The sequence below is a fragment of the Lytechinus pictus genome, chromosome 18, assembly GCF_037042905.1.
Source record: "Lytechinus pictus isolate F3 Inbred chromosome 18, Lp3.0, whole genome shotgun sequence".
In the NCBI taxonomy this organism is placed as follows: Eukaryota; Metazoa; Echinodermata; class Echinoidea; order Temnopleuroida; family Toxopneustidae; genus Lytechinus; species Lytechinus pictus.
Window position 1 is genome coordinate 14,019,605 of NC_087262.1, and position 11,536 is coordinate 14,031,140.

At 35.8% G+C, this 11,536-nt stretch overlaps 1 pseudogene; it reads right to left on the minus strand.

The window, feature by feature from the left end:
- Positions 1–9,388: 9,388 nt before the first annotated feature.
- On the minus strand, positions 9,389–11,451 carry LOC129281462 (uncharacterized; annotated as a pseudogene).
- Between the last annotated feature and the right edge of the window lie 85 nt (positions 11,452–11,536).

Sequence of the window (11,536 nt, forward strand, 5' to 3'; positions counted from 1 at the left end):
ATTTGACAAGATTGAAGATGTATCAAAATGAACGTAAAGTACAAGCTCCTTTTTCCTTTTTCCTTTTTTTTTTGTTTTGTTTTTGTTTCTTTCACTGAGACCATATAGTTTTTTAGCATCTACTTTTTTCAAACTGAAAAGGAAAACAATATAAATAATTGTACGATTGAAAGGTCAAAGCAAAAGAAGGGCGAAGAAGGGAAAGGGAAAATCGAGTTTTATTTGTATTTAATCAAAGTCCTTTTTTTTTCTTTTCAGTTCTATGGAATATAAAAAGCCAAGGAATGTCGTGCAAAATTACCGAATGTACATTCTTCTTATTTCTTGCTTAGTTTGATCGTTTTGACTTTTGTGCCAATCATATTGAGAATAAGGATGTAAAAAGCACAACCCTCCTTCATATGTCTGCTCTAATATCATGCACCTTTTTCAGATTTTTTGTTTTCTGATCGAAGTGAAAACTTTGAATGTTGGAAAAAAGGAAGTGGAACTGATTTTTTTTTCTTTCTTTTTTTACATAAAAAATAAGAGTGAATTAATGAAATGTGTAAATGAAATGCATGTGAGGTGCTCATTTCTCATTTCTTACTTGGATGAGAAAGGAAAAGGGGTGTTTTTTTAGCCTAAATGTCATCCAGCTTATCTTTTTTAAAGTTGCAACCTATACAGGTTTAGGTCCATGGTTCATGCCACGTCGGGACGTGATAGTGATGGAGGATTTTCTTTCCTCTCTTCTTTTAAACTTTGACTGCTAAGTTTTCCAAAGTGCTCAGTTTTTTAAAACAGAAAAACTGTTGCATGAGACACGATGAATGAAAAAAAAACATTTAATCTGTTTATGAGACCAAAATAATGAGAAGAGCGAAATAACATACAATTAAAGCCCTCTTTTTTTCTCTCTCTATCTTGCTCGATGAATATTCTACATGTAACAATAAAACAAGGAAAAATAAGTAGGAAAAATTATGGATATGTTTATATTTCTTAAATAGAAAGGCCTCGTCTGTATTCGATATTTGATGCGTAACCTTTTTTAAAAGAATATATTGATGATTCCATTATATTTTCTGATGGAGTTCGAGTTTTAAGTTTGTTTGTTCTCTAAAAATCTCCAATCAATATAGCTGATTTATTTGAAAGCTAAGAAAAAAGAAAGAAACTTTGTCACTCTTAGGTAGGATCATTTCATCATAATTTATTTTTGCTACTGATTATAAATGTGAACACGAATAATGTTGGTCTTCTAGCAGAGTCTCCGTTCGGAGAGGTCATGTTTTAATTTAATACGCACTACTACAACATGAAACAATCTGTTATAATTGTCTTTATGTTTGTTTATACATGTGAAGTGTTCCTTGTAGAACGTTACAATTTATATCAAGCAATTCCCCCTTTTGGGGAATGCACAGGTATATTTGCCGATTTGTTTTGCAATGTTAATAGTCTACATTGTCTTGTTTTTTCAAGGTACTTTATTAACAAACACAATTACGATAGGAGTGTTAAGAGGTCATGTTTTATCTGTCTTATTTCAAATCCTAATGATATACGACAAGTGCTTAGCATTTTTTCAATGACAATATAGTACTTTACAGATTGGGATGTAGGCCTCTGAAAGGTATTCATGCACAAAGAACAGATTTTGAGAGTTCAGTAATTTGTATGCTCATATTGGAAGTCAGTATAGTTTCTTTTCATATGCAGCCTCTGGTTTTAATGCAAATACAGCATGTTCTTCTCAGTATGCACGTCATGTTAGTCGTTATTCATGTTATTCGAACGATTGTTGTGTCCATACATTTACATTCCCATGATAACGCATATTATGAAAAAGATACACGTACTATAATTCGACCGGGTGATTTTATAGTGTTTTCTCGTAGAATGATTCTTTTTCTTATGCTAATTTTTAGCTACCAAAAGGAAATTTGGAGGAATCTAATTATGTATATACACTTGATAAAAAGTGTTCGCTTGAATCCACCTCTTCTTCTGGAATGTGATATACATTGTTTCCTGGTTTCGATTATCACGATGATAAGGTATATTATCTTTCATGCAATTCTTGGCTTTCGGTAAACTGTAAAGTCTGTAAACAATTCTTGCACACAAAATTCTTTGGACATGATATGAATACAGGTTGTTTTTTGTTTACATGTTTGAATGAATTTGATTTTTTACATTGGCTTCAAAGCTCTAATAGGCAAAACATACTCGATGTCTTTAAATTGCATTCTTACACAGTCATTCGACTGACGAGTTTTTCAATTATTCAATTACCACATTGGGTTAATGGTATGCATTGTATGATATTTCAACTGAACATGCTTCTCAATATCGAAGCCATGGTTCTTTCACAAACGTTACATAATCAAATAGCAGTTGATTATGCACTTAGGGTTTGGATAATTCGGCGAATAGGCTTGTTATGCATGCTATCTAAAGTTTTTTACCGCCATCTCTTAAAATACTTTAATACACCTTTGATTTATATTCAAATACTCTTTTTTCCAGTAGAAAGAATTTTTGAATTCCTCGTTATACAAGTCACACAAAGAATTACAAATGTTTTAATTGGGACTAACAGTCGGTCATTTATTGCGCATGCTTCCGGATGGATGTTTTTTTTTACAAGGTCCATTCTCATGTTAAATCCTTCTTTAATTGCGATACTCTTGCCATGACCTTGTTGAAACGTATTCTCTTTGAATTATTCATGTTCACGAGATATTCTTTGCCATGGCTTTCCATTCCGGTAAACTTTCCTATTTTCATTACCCAGTATTTTTTATTCCAAAGTACAAAACTTCGCTTTTGTAAATCCGGCTTTATGAGGTTGACAAATCAGATTGTCATATCTCTATGATTATTAAAGAAACAAAGTTGAAATTTCTGTCGCTAAATGTAAGAGGCATTAGATCCAATTTTAAAAGGAATAAAGTTTTTCAGTGGCTGGAAGATATTAATGCAGATGTGATATTCCTGCAGGAGACATATAGCTCTGATGATATAGCTAATCTTTGGTCGTCTCAATGGAAAGGGGACATTGTATTTTCCCACGGGTCTCGTCATAGTTGTGGAGTAACTATACTTTTTAAATATGACTTGAACTATACAATTTCATACAAGCAAATTTCGGGTGAAGGAAGGTTTATCCTTTTACGGGTTATTATAGATGATAATGAATATATTTTATTGAACATATATTCACCCACGGCAGATAAACACGCAGATCAAAAACAATTCTTCAAGCAAATAAATGATAATTTGCTATCAATTAACGACATAAAAACTATACCGGTTGTGATTGGGGGAGATTTTAATACCCTGTTAGATGTAAATATGGATAGAATGGGCGGAAACCCTCACCTCCATAATGACATAAGTGATACTATTAATGAGATACAGAATAATTTTGATTTAGTTGATATTTGGAGACTAAGGAATCCGTTATTGAGGAGATACACTTGGCGGCAATGCCATCCGTTAATACAAAGTAGACTTGATCTTTGGTTTATTTCTGATAATCTACAAGATTTCATACAAAAAACTGATATTATACCCGGTGTGAGTTCAGATCATTCTGCAATTATACTTATTATCGAATTATCACAAAAGAAACGACCTTTGTCAATCAACTGGAAATTTAATAATAGTCTTTTAGATGATGAACAGTTTCGTGTAGAAATGTCTGAAAATATAGACAATTGGATAACCGAATCAGTTCAATTTGAAGACATACGCATGAGATGGGAATTTTTAAAATATAATATCCGTTTATTCTCTAGGAAATATAGTATAAATAAAGCTAAAATTTTAAGAGAGCAGAAAAGGGAGCTAGAAGGGAAATTAAAACATCTTCAGATTTTGGTGGATAAAGATGGTGAAAAATATGTTGACGAATATGAAAAGGCTAAGCTAGATTATGAAGCGCACATGGACCGTATAACACATGGTATAATAGTCCGGTCCCGCGCCATCTGGGTAGAATATGGAGAGAAAAACAGCAAATTCTTTTTAAACTTGGAAAAGGCCAACAAGGCGAGATCAACAATAAACAGACTAAAAGTAGGGGATGAAATTTTAACCGATACTTTGAAAGTGAATACTCATATTAAGAATTTCTATGCAAACTTATATAAAACAGAAGACCCCAAATCGTTTAGTAACTGTAAGTTTTTGGAGTCAAATTGTATACCCAAGTTATCGCCAAACCAGCGTGACTTATGCGAGAAAGAATTATCTCTTTCGGAATGCACTTCTTCTCTATTTGCCATGGCTAAGAACAAATCACCCGGTAACGACGGAATAACCGTCGAATTTTATTGTCATTTTTGGAGCAAACTTGGACCGTTGGTCGTAGATACTCTTAATTACAGTTTTGAACGAGGAATGATGTCTACGTCACAGAGGCAAGGTATAATTACATTAATAGCAAAAAAAGAGAAGGATAAAATGTTTATAGACAATTATAGGCCCATAACTCTCTTAAATGTTGATATCAAGATCGGCTCCAAAGCCTTAGCACAGAGACTGAAAAATATTTTACCATCTATCATTCATCCTGACCAAGTAGCTTTTGTTAAGAATAGATACATAGGTGAAGCCGTGAGAACAGTACTTGAGACAATGTTCTATACTAGGCTTAAGCGTTTGGGCGGTATTTTATTAAGCCTCGATTTTAAAAAAAGCATTCGACTCATTGAATCACCAATTTTTGATAGAGGTTTTGAAATGTTTTAACTTTGGGAATAATTTTTGCAATTTTGTCAGTGTTCTTTACAAAAACATTGAAAGCTGTGTGATGAATAATAACGTTTCAACTGGATATTTTACGGTAGGAAAAGGAATACGACAGGGTGATCCTTTATCTCCATATCTTTTTATATTAGCTATAGAAACGCTAGCCATAAACATAAGAAAAAATGAAAACATTCAAGGCATAAGATTAAAAAATACTCATGAAATTAAATTGTCTATGTACGCCGATGACATAACGGTTTATTTGTCAAACTTTGAGTCGTATCATCACCTCACGGAATCTCTAAATGATTTTCAATTATGTTCATCACTCTCACTGGATTACGATAAGACGAAAGCAATGTTTATAGGACAATTCAGTTTGAAAAACCCATCTATACCAATAGATATAAAGTTTTTTAACGTTTTGACAATTCTTGGAATCGACATCTCTTATTCTTTTGTGGATAGAATGGCGCAATTACAAAGAATTTTATCCAACATTCAATCTCAACTAAATTTATGGAAAGCCAGGAATTTATCATTATACGGGAAAATTCAAATTGTGAAAACTTTTGCTACCTCTCAGCTGTTATATGCAGCCAGCATATTATCTATACCTTATTCATTTATTCATAAAGTGAACACATTACTGTATGATTTCATTTGGGGTGGTCCTGATAGAGTAAAACGTGAAGTGTTGGTTAAAGAATACGATGACGGGGGGTTAAAGATGACTTGCATCAAATCGATTATTCAAGCTCAGAAAATTAAATGGGTTTCGAGACTTTTCTCCTCAACTTCGAAGGGCTGGAAAGATATATGTATAGAATTGTTGTCACCTGTCGGTGGAGAATACATTTTTTATTGTAATTTTGATATGAAATATTTGAATATTGAAGTGTCAAATTGGTTGATGGACATTTTACAAACATGGTGTTTATTGGAAAGGAAAATAGATATTACCAATGAGTTTATATGGAACAATCAATATATCACATTTAAAGGAAAATCTATTTATAAACCAAACATAAAAGAAAAGGGATTCACTAAAATTACTGATATGTTAGATGAATTTGGACGCCCACTACGCTGGAGGGAAGCGAAAGAAAAGGGGTTAAAGTTTACGGAGTATTTTGAATTGTTAGATTGCTATAAAATAATGCCAGGAAAATGGAAAGTTTTCTTTTTACAACAAAACTACCATCATCTTGTAAAAGAACCTGGTGATTTCCCTTCTCTTTTCTGTGAATCTGCATTTAGACAAATTCAGAATATATCGACTAAGCAATTTTATCGCACTTTTTTAAATATTAATAACTCCGAAACCTCCAAGGTGTTTACACGTTTTAATCAACTTTACAACATCGATAGGCAACAGACTTCCAAATTGTTCACTCTTCCATTACAAATCACTATTGACACTAGACTTCGAATCACACACTATAAAATTTTAAACAACTTAATACCTACAAATGAATGGCTCACAAAAATAGGAAAGAAAACCAATGCATTATACTCTTTTTGCAATGCGACACCCGAGACTTTGGATCATTTGTTTTTTGCATGCCCTAAAATAGCATCCTTTTGGAATGCGTTGCGTATGAGAGTGACTGATTTTAATCCTAATTATTTCCTTTCACGAAATACTATTTTATTTGGATTACTAGAACCATTAAGTCAATCCACCTTAGCATTTAATTTTCTAATTTTACTTGGTAAACAATTCATTTTGCGATGTAAATACCAAGAGACTCTCCCTAGTTTGAAACAATTTAATTATTATCTTTTATCTTATAAAGTTACTGAGGAAATTATTGCAAAAAAGAAAAACAAACTCAATAAACACAATGTAAAATGGCAAAACATAAACAATTTTTTTTCCATTGCATAAATTGTAACCACTGTAGATGAGTATTTTGTGTTAATCGTCTTTGTGAGTTTGTTTTATCTTCTGTTCATGTTGTAGTGGTGTTTTTTATGTCATACTTTCGGTCATGTTAATAAATTAAAATGTCATATTTTTGGGGATGCGCTATACCCCGGCGATGCCGCCAGGACGACAGTTAACCGACGGGTATTACCGTACCCCTTTTTCTTTTTCGGTTTTAATGGATCGTCCTGTCGGCAGGACTAGGGTACAAGTTACTTGTAAATTATTCTGAGTTCACAATATTTTTAAGGATATGTTGTATGTACTTATACACAGTTTGTATCAATGTTCTGTTTGAAGTGCAACCATATATTTTGTATACTTTGATTGTTTTTGTGACGAATAAAAACTGCAAAGATAAAAAAAGACATATATAAATATATATGATAAAGCATTAAACAAACTAAGAGAAGAAGGTAAGTGTAAATATGTATCTATAAGTGATATGTATATAAATATATCCAAAAAAGAAATGTATATGAAAAAATATAAATACACATATGGTGTAACTGATATTGTAATCCGCTAGGTATGACGGGAAAAAAACATAAGACTATATAGTAGGAAAAAAAAAAAAAAACTGTATATGTGAAAAAGAGGAAGCAAATTGCCTAAAAAGGTAAAAGCAAAAATAGAAGAGAGGGGGTGCATCATGAAGAAACCATAGTATACATGTAAATAAGCAAATGTGGTAAATCTAAAAGAGGTGAGTGGAGAAAAAAAAATATATATATAATAATTATTATATCGCCTGAATAAGGAAGGGAAAATGGGAGCTGAGCTTGTATGAGATATGGGAGGAAAGTAGAGGAAGAAACTATAAAAGGGAAACTATAATGTAACTATTCAAAAGAGCTGAGGGAAAAAAAATTATGTATATATAAATTGAAAGTGGATAGGAAAGAATAATCAGTCGTTCCCCTCTTGGATGTTCAGGCCATGAGGTTGGGTGGTGCGAAGTCGTCTCATCCAGAGCTTCTCTCTGCTAGTACGGACTGAGTCAGGACGGGTACCTAAAGATTCGATGCCCTGTAGCATCATGCCAGTGATGGAGTGGTTGGGGAGGTTAAAATGGCGGCCAACTGGAGTGTCCAGCTTTGCTGTGTTGACGGTGGATCTGTGCCCGTAGAATCGTTTCTTGAGTGTGGTCTTGGTTTCCCCTATGTATTGTACCCTACAAACTCTGCAAGTGATGAGATATACAACATTAGTGGTAGTGCATGTGATGTTGCCCTTGATTTGGTGTGACAGGCTGGTAGAGTTGCTGGTGAAGGTGTCGCCCTCGTGAAGGTGTATTTCACATATGATGCACCTGTTGCTGGTGCATTTGAAGGTGCCATGCTGTATGGGAGAAGAATAGTTAGTGAGGGAGGGCACTTCAGCACGAACAATGAGGTCCCTGAGATTCGGTGGGCGTCGGTATGCTAGAAGGGGAGTATCGGGAACGGCCTGTTGGAGACGATCAGAAGTGTGTAAAATGTGGTGGTTATCACACAGGATTTTGCGGAGAGGGGGTAGATTGGGATGGAAGGTGGTCACAAACGGTATTCTGTCGGTAGTCTCCTTGTCACTTTTTTGTTTGAGAACTTCAGATCTGGGGAGAGAACGAACTTTGTTAATTGCCAGTTGGACTGCCCTGGCCCCGTGGCCCCTGGCACAGAGATGTTTCTGCAAATTCCTGGCATGGAAGGAAAAATCAGGGTCCTCGGAGCAGATACGGCGAAGTCTGAGGGCTTGACTGTAAGCGATGCCGGTTTTGCAGTGACGGGGTGGCAGCTGGATGAGTGGAGGTACTGGTGGGTATCTGTGGGTTTAGAGTATAGGGTAGTGGTGATACCGTTAGACTTTTTCTGGACTGTGACATCAAGGAAGTGGGTTTCCTGTTGGGAGAAATCAGAAGTGAAAATCTATATTTAGTTTAGACACTTGTCTAGATGTTCCAATGATAAGAAACTCAGTTTTGCTATCATTGAGTTTCAACTTACTGCTCAACATCCATCTACGAAGTTCCTGTAGACAGTGTTCAAGAGCCAAAACACAGGACTGTTCTTGTTCCCTGACTGGGCTAAAGGAAATGTATAATTGAGTGTCATCTGCATAGCAGTGACAATATATTTTTTCAGAGTGTGCTTTGATAACCGAAAAAAGTCTACTAGAATAGAGGGAAAAAAGGACAGGTCCGAGCCTGGACCCTTGGGGAATGCCCCATCTAACGTCAAATTTCTTTGAGGTAATGTCACCGATTGATATTTGTTGCTGCCTATCGGAAAGGTAAGACTGCAACCAAGACAAAGCAGAGTCTGTTATCCCAAAATCAGTTTCTAATATTTCAGCAAGTATACTATGGTCAATAGTGTCGAACGCAGCACTAAGGTCTAAGAGTACTAAAAAGGTAACTTTCTGTTGGTTCATAGCCATTAGTAAATCATTCTTAACTTTTAGTAGGGCTGTTTCTGTACTGTGAAACTTCCTGTAAGCTGACTGTGTTAAGGGGAAGAGGTTGTTACGATCGAGGTGTTCCTGAATTTGAGCAGTAACTGCCCCTTTAACCAACTTTGACACATATTGCAGGTTACTTATTGGCCTGAAGTTATTGAAGTTTACTTCTGAATTAGGTTTCTTTGGCACAGGCCTAACTAACGCTAGCTTCCAACCCGAATAACACTTGGCATCATGTAATGACAGATTTATGATTTTTGTAAGCACAGGTAGTAATTAGGTATCTAGACATTCAACAACCAATGTTGTTGGCATTGGATCGAGGGAACATGATTTTTTGCTGAGGTTCATAACAATTTTCCTTACATCACTTAGTGATAGTAACTTGAAGCTCGAGAGTACGTGCTGGTTAGAAGCAGAAAAGCATCCCTGCGAACCATCAACACCAATCTGCTCTTCATGTAACAATAATTCAATATCACAGTGAATTTTTACTACTTTTTGTTCAAAAAAGTCTCCTAGTCCATTAACAAAATCATAGTTGTCAACACTAGGAGGTATGACAAGATCACTCTTTGTCATGTTCAGGAAGGACTTTGTTATGCCAAACAGTTTCTTTTGGTTTGAGCTATTATCAGTGATACAGTCAGTGTAATACTTAGAACGGGCCTTATTCATTACGTATAATGTCCTATTTCTAGCTGTCTTAAAGGCATTAAGGTCAGACACAGATTTGGGTTTTCTCCATTTCCTTTCAGCCTTTCTTCTCTTCTTCTTTTCCATCCTTATGTCATCGGTAAACCATGGAACTCTAGGACGACTATTAACACTCTTTAAGCACATAGGGGCATGTTTATCAAGGATTGACCGTAAAGTGATATCATATGATGAGGCTAGGTCATCAAGAGAATCAGGTGGATTTAAACAAAGTTCAGATGAGGCAAGGTCATTATTAAGTGCTTCTAATCTAACATTGGATAGCTTCCTATATGACACCTTATTCACTGGCAAAGGAGTTCTACAAACATTAAGGGTACAGAAAATGGACATGTGATCAGACACCAAGGAGTCCGACCAAGGTGGCTCTAAAACAATGTCATCAGACTGTCGAGTAATAATCAAATCTAAGGTATGACCTGATACATGAGTAGCTACTTTAACATGTTGAACACATCCAAGAGATTCCAACAAATCTCGAAACAATCTTGAGTCATAATTATCGATAACATCAACATGAATGTTATAGTCCCCAGTCAAAATTATAGGAATGTTTGACATCAGGTGTGGTTGAATAAACTCGCTGAATTCAGATAAGAACGTAGAAATTGGGATGCGGTGATTCTCGGAGTATGGTGGTCTGTAGAGATTAACAATTCTGAGTTGGCATGAACCAAAGGTGATGTTATTTACAGCAAATTCAAATGACTTCGTTTCACCAGCCTTTACCTCATGAACATCAATGGTATCTTTGTAAAGGAGACCTGTTCCTCCCCCTCGACGACAAGCCCGTGGATGATGCAGGAATTTGTAACCTGGAGGGACGATGTCATTAATGACTGCTGCGTCGTTCTCGGTAAGCCATGTTTCGGTTATCGCGTATATATCGGCTTTACTGTCCGAACATAGTCCAGTACTGCTGCTGACTTATTTCTTAATGACCTGAAATTGACAGTGCAAAGTGTGAGTGACTCCTGTCCAGCAGAATTGATGTGTGATCGCGGTATCTCTACAAGATTGCTGATACCTCTGCTATTGCATCCTGAGTGTTCGATAGGCTGGTTATGTCTCGGCATAAATTCGACAACAGGAATATGGTGTTCTGCAATGCCTGCTTCTGTTGCAGAAAGGGCAAGTGACTGTTGTGTATCATGGTCATAATGAGGTGTCTGGAGAGGTGATGTACATGTTACTCTAAGTTGAGATCGCGCCCTTGTCTGCTGACCCCCTCTGGTTCCTCTACGAGTTGCCCTCCGACGATTAAGTCCAAGGGACTTGATGATAGAATAAACATCACGCGGTAGCCGTCTATTACGGTCCTTCTGGATAGTAATTAGACTCTCATGACTGTACTTATGCTGTGCATGAGTGCGTACAGATTCCTGACTAACATTAGCAGTCGGCCCAGGGTTCCTATGAATATCTCCAGCTTTCAGTACTTCAATCTGGAAGGAAGCATAGCTATTGGAATTGTACAGAATTCTTTTCTTAAGAAAGTGCTTCCTAATGAGGGGCTGCTGAACAAAGTTAGGATTTAATGATTGAACATTGTAAGTCCAGGGTTCATTCAGATAAACTGGAAGACCTATTATTACCAGTAAGAGGAGATGAATGCAGCCCATTGTGTGGGAGGAGCAATATGATTAAGTCCTCTATTCAAGTCCTCTGTTGTATTTAAGTTCAAGTTAGGAACATATACATGCATAA